This window comes from Papaver somniferum, chromosome 5 (assembly GCF_003573695.1).
Source record: "Papaver somniferum cultivar HN1 chromosome 5, ASM357369v1, whole genome shotgun sequence".
Classification (NCBI taxonomy): domain Eukaryota; kingdom Viridiplantae; phylum Streptophyta; class Magnoliopsida; order Ranunculales; family Papaveraceae; genus Papaver; species Papaver somniferum.
The window spans coordinates 159,144,933-159,155,387 of NC_039362.1; positions in this window are offsets into that span (position 1 = coordinate 159,144,933).

The window sequence follows — 10,455 nt, forward strand, 5'->3', positions numbered from 1 at the left end:
ATCCATATTTCACGCGCGACCCTCAATTCTCTTTTTTAATCTCATATTTTCAAGAGACAGAGAATACATATGCTTGAGGTAGTATTTTATATTGTCTTCTCTATTTTCAACAGGTATAGAACGTACAGATTTTATGTGATTAGCTAAATCCTTATTAGCACCTCTTTCGGATTCTAAGTCTGATTCATTGGTAGTAAATAGTACATGAGATTAACCTTGTTTAAAAAGCAGACCTTGTCCACAGATTCACTAAGTGCTCTTTCAAGATTTATGTCAAACTTTGCAGTTGACAAGGAAGCATTACTAAGAGAATTGCTACTTTCTCGAAGTAGTTTGTTTTCCTTAAATAAGGTATCAAGTTGCCAGTCTTTTACGATTATTTCATTCCGAAGACTATATACTTCAATACTCAACCTATGGATATCAGATTTAAGACGCTTAGTAGGTGTTCCGAGTTACTTTGCATCTCCTATTTTTAATTCGGAATCAGATCATCTTATCTCGGATATCTGCATTATTAATCATCATCAAGTTTTTTAACAACTTCACCAATAGACATATATGAGATTTTTTCTGGAGGAGATGACATCTAACTACATAAGAAACTTCTGCACTTAATGTATAAAAATTGTGTGATACATTAATTAATTCTTTTCTTTGATTCCAAAAAATCATACTTTTATTTGATTATAGTCTTCTCTGTTTCCCTTTAGTTGAGTGATTCGAAACATAACCAGAGATTGGATACTTATAGTCTTCAAGAAGGTTACAAATATGAAGAAGAAGACATATCAGCCTATCAAGAAGAGAAACACGAGATTTCCCATTATACGGTTACTGTATGATTTTCGAAAAACTCTATTTCGACTCATTTCTTATAGTTGGATCGCGCAAAACACAAATTGTTAGGTCCTATCGTGTTTACCTGCTTTGATACGAATTGAAATGACGAGCGTACCAAGTACGCCATAATCTTCTTGATATTAACCTAAATAGACACACCTTGTATAATCTTCCTGAAACAATAATTGCCAAAAGATTATTTCAACAGGTGTAACTTGGTAAATAGTCAGAGTTTAAAACCGAACGAACTATGAGATTATTACCCATTGGATTAACGTACAACATGGGTAGCACTAACGCAGACACTCAGATGCAAATATGATGCCATGCGGACCAGGAAACGACCCCATCCTAAAAAAAACTAGGACGCCGACACATTTACAGATACTAATTAAATAATATTTATATGTATAATTAAATATTTCAACCAAGAAGATATATGGAGAAACAATCATTTTTTATGTCTGATAGAGCACTGCTCGGTCGAACTCGCAAGCGTTCCTATTTCAAGCTTGTTTGTCAAGTTTAGGTGATCAAAACTATAAGTCTTGATTTCTAGTCTACTTATAGTTATGTCTCGAATTAGGATAGAATGTGTAATTGACCTTTAGACTGCACGGCGTTCATCGATTGAAAACGAAGAACTACTGAGGAGAGCTTGGAGGAAATCCATCAATAAAAGGTATGTGGAGACTAAAACTTATCTATCACTCAGAAGTCTATTCTATTATGTCTCCTAATGAGACTAAGTCGTACAGATATATAGACTTTTACATTATACACATTTGATATTTCGAGTTGAGTTTAACTCGATTATCTATTTCTCGAAATATGTATCGGAACCTTTTTTCTTTAGCTACGTTCATCATTATTCTTGACGAGTTTAGTTGGAAACTAAATAATAAGTCAAAAGAGGATCATGTGAAAATTGCCTTGAAACATCTTGCATGATTTGTGTGAGACAATCGTTTGATGTAGACTCAGAATGTTTCATATTGATCGTAAGATCACTTGAAAATTACTTATAAGCTAATAGTTTATGTGAGACAGTTGTTGTCGCATTCGAAGGACGTTTCAATGATTGAAATGAGAGTTTAGAACAATTAACCATTGTCTGGATATAACACAGTATGCATACCAGTATGTAAATTTTTGTGGTATGATTCAGGTTAGGGAACCAAGTTTGCATACCAGTATGCGAACAATTTCACCTGAGTTAGGTCCGGGACGATAGTATGCATACCGGTTTGCGAACTGTCGGACAAGACCAAAGTCCGGAACTTAAGTTTGCGTACCCGTTTGCAAATTGAGTTGGTTAAAGTTCTAAAATCGGTTAAGTATGATTTCATACTCATGAACAAATACATTTATAAATTAAGGAATGCAATCTTTGCAAACCGTGACTTAATGTTCATGAATTGATTCTTGAATAAGTACTTTGTACAATCATGAATCAAATCCGATTTTACTTCAACTGTGTCTTGTATACTTCTATGAGAATATAAAAAATTGAACAACTCTATGAGTAACAGAATTAGATTCATCTGATTATCATTTGATCTAGAAGTGTTAGATGAATGTGGTTAATACTAAAGTGTTCATATGGCTAACTTTGGTCAACTATTGTTGAGCCAACTCAATATACACGTTTAGATACGGTTACCCATATATAAACGAAGGTATATTTCATTTGTGTGTAACAAGCTAAGACTATCTAACGGTGGAGAGATATTGCTTTGGTTTTAAGAAAACTTAGCTTGAATCTTAAATCAGGTTTTCATTTAACGGTGAATATTGATTGCTTTGTTTCTAAGCTAGCAAACCATGATTTGAAAGGCTATACTCTGGCAACTAGAAAGCCTAGTCCCGACACTTATGTGTGATACTAGTTGCGACTAGAGTCGATTCTCCTTTAACCTAGGTTTTTTCTAAAACCATTATAGGTTAACGACTTGAATACTTTATTGGAATTCTAAAGCCAGACCCAAATATTTTCTCTGTAGTTGTGTGTTCTTATCTTACTTTTTCAATCGTATTGAGTACTATCTTCTCTAAGATTTGGTCGAGATTTATCTTCGATAGATAAGTGTTTGAGGGTGAAAACAGTTTCTGCTGGTTTCGGTAATTTCGTGTGATGCGGGTGAGAAACAAATCTAAACCCTAAAAAATGTACTGCAAGGGAGTACTTTAGATTCGAGAGATCAATCTGTACAAGTCCGGCCTAAACCAAGAAATGGACGTTCCAGACTTGCTTCGGTCACAAAGTGGAGGAGAAGGGTTGGTTTTGGGGAGGGAAGCGAAGAGAGTGTTGAGACCAGAATAGTTGATTCTGGAAGAGTAGTTGTTTTGTGACTTGTATCAGAAAGTGGGGAGCTAAGATATGGGAAATCTAGCAAACGTTTTCTGATTGTTGTATGCTCCTGATCAGAACTTGTTGTTCGGTGGAAATAGGTAATGCCTATTTATACAAGTTGAAGTTAAATGTACTCTGGTCTCATTAAGAAATGGAAAACGAGTGAGTAAATGGGATGAGGTGGTAACCGGTAACGCTTGGAATTGATGTTCCATAAAAGAAAGCGTTTCACCATTACTCCCTGTATTTACTAACCGCCTCATCCTTATGACACTTTCTAATAACGAGCGTAGTGTACGCCGCACGCTGTAAATCGCCAAACCAATACCTAATAAGCATCCCCCAGTTTGTGACATGTATTGATGTCTCGAGTGTTTTCGTGGAAAACATGTAGCATGTTATTGTTGTCTGGAAAGTTGAGCTTGGGAGACTTGCCGGCTCGGTGGTGACCTTCAATTGTCGAGATTTTGCATCTTAAGAGGAAGGTAGCCGTTGATTATTGCAACCTTTCGTTTGGTAGCCATTGGCATGAAAGTATGATCGGTATGGATTTAATATGTCCCAATTTAGGCGCGGCCAAAAGTTAGGGTTTTGGCTTTGTTTAGGCGCGACCAAACTAGGGCCAAAGGTTGCCATGCGTTAGCTGGTAACCTTGGACGGCTAAGATCTGCATCTTAGATGAAAAAGTGGTTGTTGATTGTTGCAGGCCTTCGTTTTGGTAGTCGCATAGGGAAGGACGACATGGTATGGCGCGACAAGGTGGTTGGAATGTCATTGGCACATGTGGCATGGCATGCCTTGGCGCGGTTTAGCGTGGCCAAAACTAGGGTTTTGGTCCAAAGGTTACCATGCGTTGTTTGGTGACCTTGGACGGCTAGGATTTGCATCTAAGATGGAATGGTGGCAGTTGATCATCGCACGCCTTCTTTATGGTATCCGTATGGGGAAGGCCGACATGGTATGGCGCGACAAGGTGGTTTGCATGCCATTGGCACATGTGGCATGTCATGCCTTGGCGCGGTTTGGCGTGGCTAAAAATAGGGTTTGGGCCAAAGGTTACCATGCGTTGTTTGGCGACCTCGGACGGCTAGGATTTGCATCTAAGATGGAAGGGTGGTCGTTGATCATCGCACGCCTTCATTTTGGTAGCCGCATAGAGAAGGACGGCATGGTGTGGCGCGCAAGGTGGTTGGAATGCCATTGGCACATGTGGCATGGCATGCCTTGGCGCGTTTTGGCGTGGCCAAAACTAGGGTTTTGGGACAAAGGTTACCATGTGTTGTTTGGCGACCTTAGACGGCTAGGATTTGCATCCAGGATGGAAGGGTGGTCGTTGATCGTCGCACCCCTTCGTTTTGATAGATGCATGGGGAAGGCCGGCATGGTATGGCGCGACAAGATGGTTGGCATGCCATTGGCGCGGTTTGGCGTGGCCAAAACTAGGGTTTTGGGCCAAAGGATACCATGCGTTGTTTGGCGACCTTGGACGGCTAGGATTTGCATCTAGGATGGAAGGGTGGCCGTTGATCGTCGCACGCCTTCGTTTTGGTAACCACATAGGGAAGGCCGGCATGGTGGGGACAAGTCCAATGGCGCAGACGGCTTGGCATAGTGGGGCCAAGGGTTTGGTACGGACGGCTTGGCATGGTGGGGCCAAGAAAAGGTGTTGTTGGCTTGGCATGGTGGGTCCAAGGGTTTGGCATGCCATTGGCGCATGGTGCGGCTAGCATGGTTGGGGCCAAGGCAAGGCGCGGTTGGCTTGGTATGGTGGGTCCAATGGTTTGGCATGCCATTGGCGCATGGTGTGGCTAGCATGGTTGGGTCCAAGGAAAGGTGCGGTTGGCTTGGCATGGTGGGGCTAAGGGTTTGGCATGCCATTGGCGCATGGTGCAGCTGGCATGGTTGGCATGCCTTGGCGCGGAGATGTGGCTGGCATCGTGTGCCATTGGCAGAGTGGTGCTGCTTGCATGCCTTGGCGCGGAGATGTGTCTGGCATGGTTTTCCATTGGCACAATGGTGCGGCTGGCATGGTTGGCATGATTTTGCGCGGAGATGTGGCTGGCATGGTTTGCCATTGGCATAGTGGTGCGGATGACATGGTTGGCATGCCTTGGCGCGGAGATGTGACTGGCATGGTTTTCCATTGGCACAGTGGTGCGGATGGCATGGTTGGTATGCCTTGGAGCGGTAGCATGAGAATTAGGGTTTGGTATGTACGAAGATGATGTCGGTCAATACTAAGGGTTCTGCCGTGGAACATGACACATGTATATAAAAAAAAGGTATCCTGGTAATTCTTACGTAGGTATGTTGAATGATTCAATAAATGCTCTAGTGGTTGTAGTGACGTCATGTCAGATGTAAGGTTTTACAATTTTAACCCTAAGCTAAAAACCACCATGAACATTAAGTCCCCTGCTTTGCTCGGAACATGAGCATTGTTTCGAGGTAAGCATAATATGGTGACAGGTCAGGATAAAATCGAAATGGAAAGTCATGAAAAGATGGACAGGAAGACCTGACTAACCTTTTTTCGAGAGGTAAGGAGAATTCGTGATTCTTGTGTTGGCGGCCTTGCGTAAATTCTACTTGTGGTGTTGCTGGCTAGACCTTGAAATGGTAGAGGCGGTTGCTGGTTGAGATGTAGACTGTCGGCTTGGCTTGGTCACGCGTCATCTTGGCTGGGCTAGGGAACGCGGAGGTGCTGGATTAGCGAGTTGTCGGTGTTGGTGCGGCTTGAGCGGAGCCGTTGGCATTGGTCGGCTTGGAATGGGAGCCGCAGGCATTAGTTGGCTTGGAATGGGAGCCCCAGGCGTTGGTCGGCTTGGAATGGGAGCCGCAGGCGTTGGTCGGCTTGGAATGGGAGCCGCAGGCATTGGTCGGCTTGGAATGGGAGCCGCAGGCATTGGTCGGCTTGGAATGGAGCCGTCAGCATTGGTCGTCTTGAAATGGAGCTGCTTGCATTGCTCGGCTTAGAGTGGAGCTAGATTGAGTTCCTTGGAAGGATGACGACCGGTTTCAGTTCCGTGGAAGGATAACGACCGGCTTCAGTTTCATAGGATGATGGCAACTTTGTCTGAATTAGGGTTTGGCATGCCGAAACCCTAATTAGCGCCCTTTACTAAAATCGCTGTAGAATTCTCGTACCAACTCGGATTTTGACGGTCCGCACCTCCATTCTGAACGGAAAAGAATTTCCTATCTCCGCTCGTGGGAATATTTAGGTTTTGAGATCGTTCGGGAGGTGAAAACAGCTCGACAGTAAAACTCAGGAAGAATTGTGGGCCTGGGGAATGATGGCAGATTTCTTTAGTTCTGTGGGAAGATGATGACTTGCTTTGGGAAGATAACAACTTGCTTCAGTTCCCTGGGAAGGTGACGGCTGGCTTAGGGAAGATAACAACTTGCTTCAGTTCCCTGGGAAGGTGACGACAGGCTCCGAGAAGGTAACAACTTGCTTCAGTTCCCTGGGAAAGTGACGACTGGCTTCAGGAAGATAACAACTTACTTTAGTTCCCTGGGAAGGTGACGACTGACTTTGGGAAGGTAACAACTTGCTTCAGTTTTTAGCATGCTGCAACCTAATTAGCGCCTCTTACTAAAATCGCTGTAGAATTCTCGTACGAACTCGGATTTCGACGGTCCGCCCCTCCATTATGAACGGAAAAGAATTTCCTATCTCTCTACTGGGGAATATTAAGGTTTTGAGCTCGTTCGGGAGGTGAAAACAGCTCGACAGTAAAATTCAGGAGGGATGTTGCGGGCCCGAGGTGGCATAGTCGCGCCCAGTCATCCGTTTCATGGAGCAAGAAGGAATCTTTATTTTGTTCAAAATCTAGAAACTTCGTCCGCATGAAAAGAGATATTGACCTTCTTCTGTTTTCTGTTGCTCGTCCGGATCCGTGCTTTCTTATGTTGTGTCTCTCCAGTGGATTCCAAAATTTATCAAACTCAATTGCATTCTTGGGTCGGATGGATGTGGTTGCGTTTTCGGTCCATCCTTTATTTTAGGTTGTTCAGTGCCTGGACCCTATGATCGCGATGACAATATGTTGTGGATGCTTGTATTGGTCGAAATCTTCCGGAGACACTGGATGAAATAGATGAGTTGGCAGACGTTTCGCTGGCGATGTGCTACTATCAAGTCTTCAAGGACTTGGTTCCAAGTGGCATCCTTCGAACCATCTTCCGAATCTTGGACCATCGTGTGGAATGGGATGTGGTGAGCAGTCCCTAGTTATGCTTCTGTTAGATCCGATGGCTTGGACGAATATGTGAATGTATCTTTGTGGCGTGCATTTGTATTTGGTGCACATATACGGCTTCATGTTGAGAAATTCCCGTGGCTCGTAAAACTTCGACATTGATGATGTTGAAATCAAAAATAACCTGGTTGAGGGGAGTGAAAGCGTCCCATGTTGGTAGTCCCCATGTGTAGCCTACTTTCATTGCATCGCCTTGACTCCACGTCCATGGGATTTGATATAAGCTTATCGTACTCTTCTGGATGTGATGCTGGGGTGATCAGAATATCACATGATGAAATATCCTGGATAGTGAAGTGGTAGGAACGGGAGAGTTATATTTTTTTTTATCATGGCTCCCTCTGTTTCTTCAAGAAAATGTTTCAGCCGCGTCTCTGGAGTTATCTCATGAGTCTTTGATGGTCGTCGGGATGGACTGTGATGATCAGTCCCCAGTCGCATTTTTCTTCAGTTTCTGAAGTTGTTTTCCTCTGAGCAGGCTTGGGATCCTCCGCGGCCTTGTAAAGTGTTGAAGGCATCTTCTGGACAGATAAGTGATGATTTTCTTGCGCTGCACCCTTGAAGAGTAGATGACCTTGTTGTGGCTATGACCTTTTGGTTGAACGTGTCTTCTGAGATTTGACAGTGAAGGGATTCCGTGTATATCCTCAGTCCCCAAGTATGGTTTACATGTTTCCATCTTGTATGGTCAGTGGGTTGACCATGATAAAGACATCACCATCATGTGTTCGTACTGGTGATTTTGTTACTTCTTCCATGTGGAACTTAAATTATGGAGGAGTACATGTTACTTTTGTAGTGATTAATGCTGTGGTGAAGCTCTGGATGGTATCAACAAATGAGCGGCAACAGTTCTTGGTAGCAGATGTAATCATAAGAGACTACATTGTCGTGGTAACAAAGTAGGTTGGCTGGAATTGCATGGGTATCCATGGAAGTAAAAGGATTGGATGGACGCATAAGCGAGCAAACTGTCCATGATCACGAGTTTTGGAGAGATGGATCAAAAGAAGGTCATGACTACGAAGGTTGGCTAGCTGTGATCATGATCCTTGACATGGGGAGCGTGGTGGTATGACCCTTTGCAGGAAGAATGAAGCAGCTTCGGCTCTTGGAAAGGATGTTGAAATTTAAGGAGCCAAAGCTGAAGCTTCGGCTTCGGATTCTGGAGCAGATTATGGAGAGAACGCTGAAGAGGAGCAGCTGTCGGAGCGAACATTGAAGCGGAGCCGCTGCTGGAGGATGTTGAAGTGAAGCGGCTGTTGGAGCGAACGTTGAAGCGGAGCGGCTACGTTAATCAGTGTGCTGTCAAACTGGACACCCTTCAAGCGAACAGTGGTTAGGAGTCCCCAGTTCCATCTATCAATCGTGCTTTCCAGGAGAGGTTGGGGTTTGGGAACGACTTCTATGGTTGGAAACAGCTGCTTCCCTGATGCAATGCGGTTGAGGGATGTGAATATTTCTTGACGCTGCTCCTACAGAATCTCAGATAAGTGTTTCATCATAGACTGTACGATTTTGTGGGAGAAGTCTCCGGAAATCATGCAGCTCCTGGCAGGAAGAGAGTCTTTGTGAACTCAGGGGGTTGCTGATTTTCTCTGCTTCGATTTTAGAGAAGTCGTTCCTGATCTTTACGTGTGATGAAATTGGATTGTTGATTCCCTTCTAATGGGCGTTCAAAAGGCAACGCTGAAAGGATGCAAGCTGCTGGCGCTGGATCGTCTTGGAATGGGCGCTGGCTTGGCGTGGACGCTGGTTTGGATTTGGTATGGTGCGGACTGTTGGTTGGGCATGGCGCGGACTGCTGGCTTGGCACAACGCTGGCTTGGCATGGCGCGGACTTGTTCTTGTGGGCCTAGTTGCCTCTTTCCATACGTATCTCAAATAGGAAATCATTTCCTTATTCAAATTCCAAAAGTGTTATGCGTATGAAAGAGGTTGGCTCTCCTTTTTATCTCGTATCTTTGTTCTCACTTCCTGGTGTTAGCGGTAGCGCGGTAGCGCTAAAATGGGCAAGCGTATTCCATCTATGTAGTCTAGCATTTCTCTTTCAATTTGTTTTCTTATTTTGGGGCAAATCCTAGCCATAGATATGCCTTCTATGAATCTGTAGAAATATTGTTCTTCTTTTCGAATATCACTGTAGTAGCGTCGGCTACCTCATGAATAGTGATTGTTAATCGTTATTATGAAAATTAGGTAAATACGGGTAGGTGACTGATTCCACGAGGAACTGGGCGTTAGGGTTTCTCTGAGATCCAAAAGTTGCAGGCCAAGGTGACCGAAGGTCGTTCTGCGGACGTGATCAAACAACAAGAAGCGGAGGTCGAAAGGCTGTCCAAAGAGTTGGAGATGAAACAGGCGGTCCTCCAAATGACGAAGGACGCCTTCTTCGAGAAGAGTAAAACACCGTTGAATGGCTTCCATTGAATGCACTTCTGTCTTCTGAAATTCTTCTGTTTTTTTTTTTTTTTTTGAAAGGCAAATGAAACACTTGGATTTATGGTTTTGATTTTCTGGATTTTTGGGTTGATAGACAAGTGTTACCTATGAGGGTTTTGGATTATTATTCGGGATGAACTGTTTTAGGTTGATGCCGTTTTTGGTTATGATTGTAAGTGACACAAACATCCCAGGGAAGATATGGAACCGTGAACGTTGCGTGTCGGTAGATGACATGTGATGAAACATAACATGGATATCGGTTTTATCATTCCCGTGAAAACTTGAAATAGTAAACCATGTATTTTGTCTAGGCATGACTTACTCGGTTTTTTGGATCTGCTAACGAAAAATGAGTCAGGTGCAAATCCGAGTTTTCTGAGAAGCACCGCAATTGTGAAAAGTCCCTAATCATCCCTGAGTCACTTGATAATCGAGTCGTCAATCCCTGGGCGGATCGTTTGCTTTTAACCTCTGGGAAGTCCCCAGTCGCCCTTTTCCGTGTCATGACTGGTAATCGGGTCGTCTCGTAACTGAGTCATCGAGCGGATC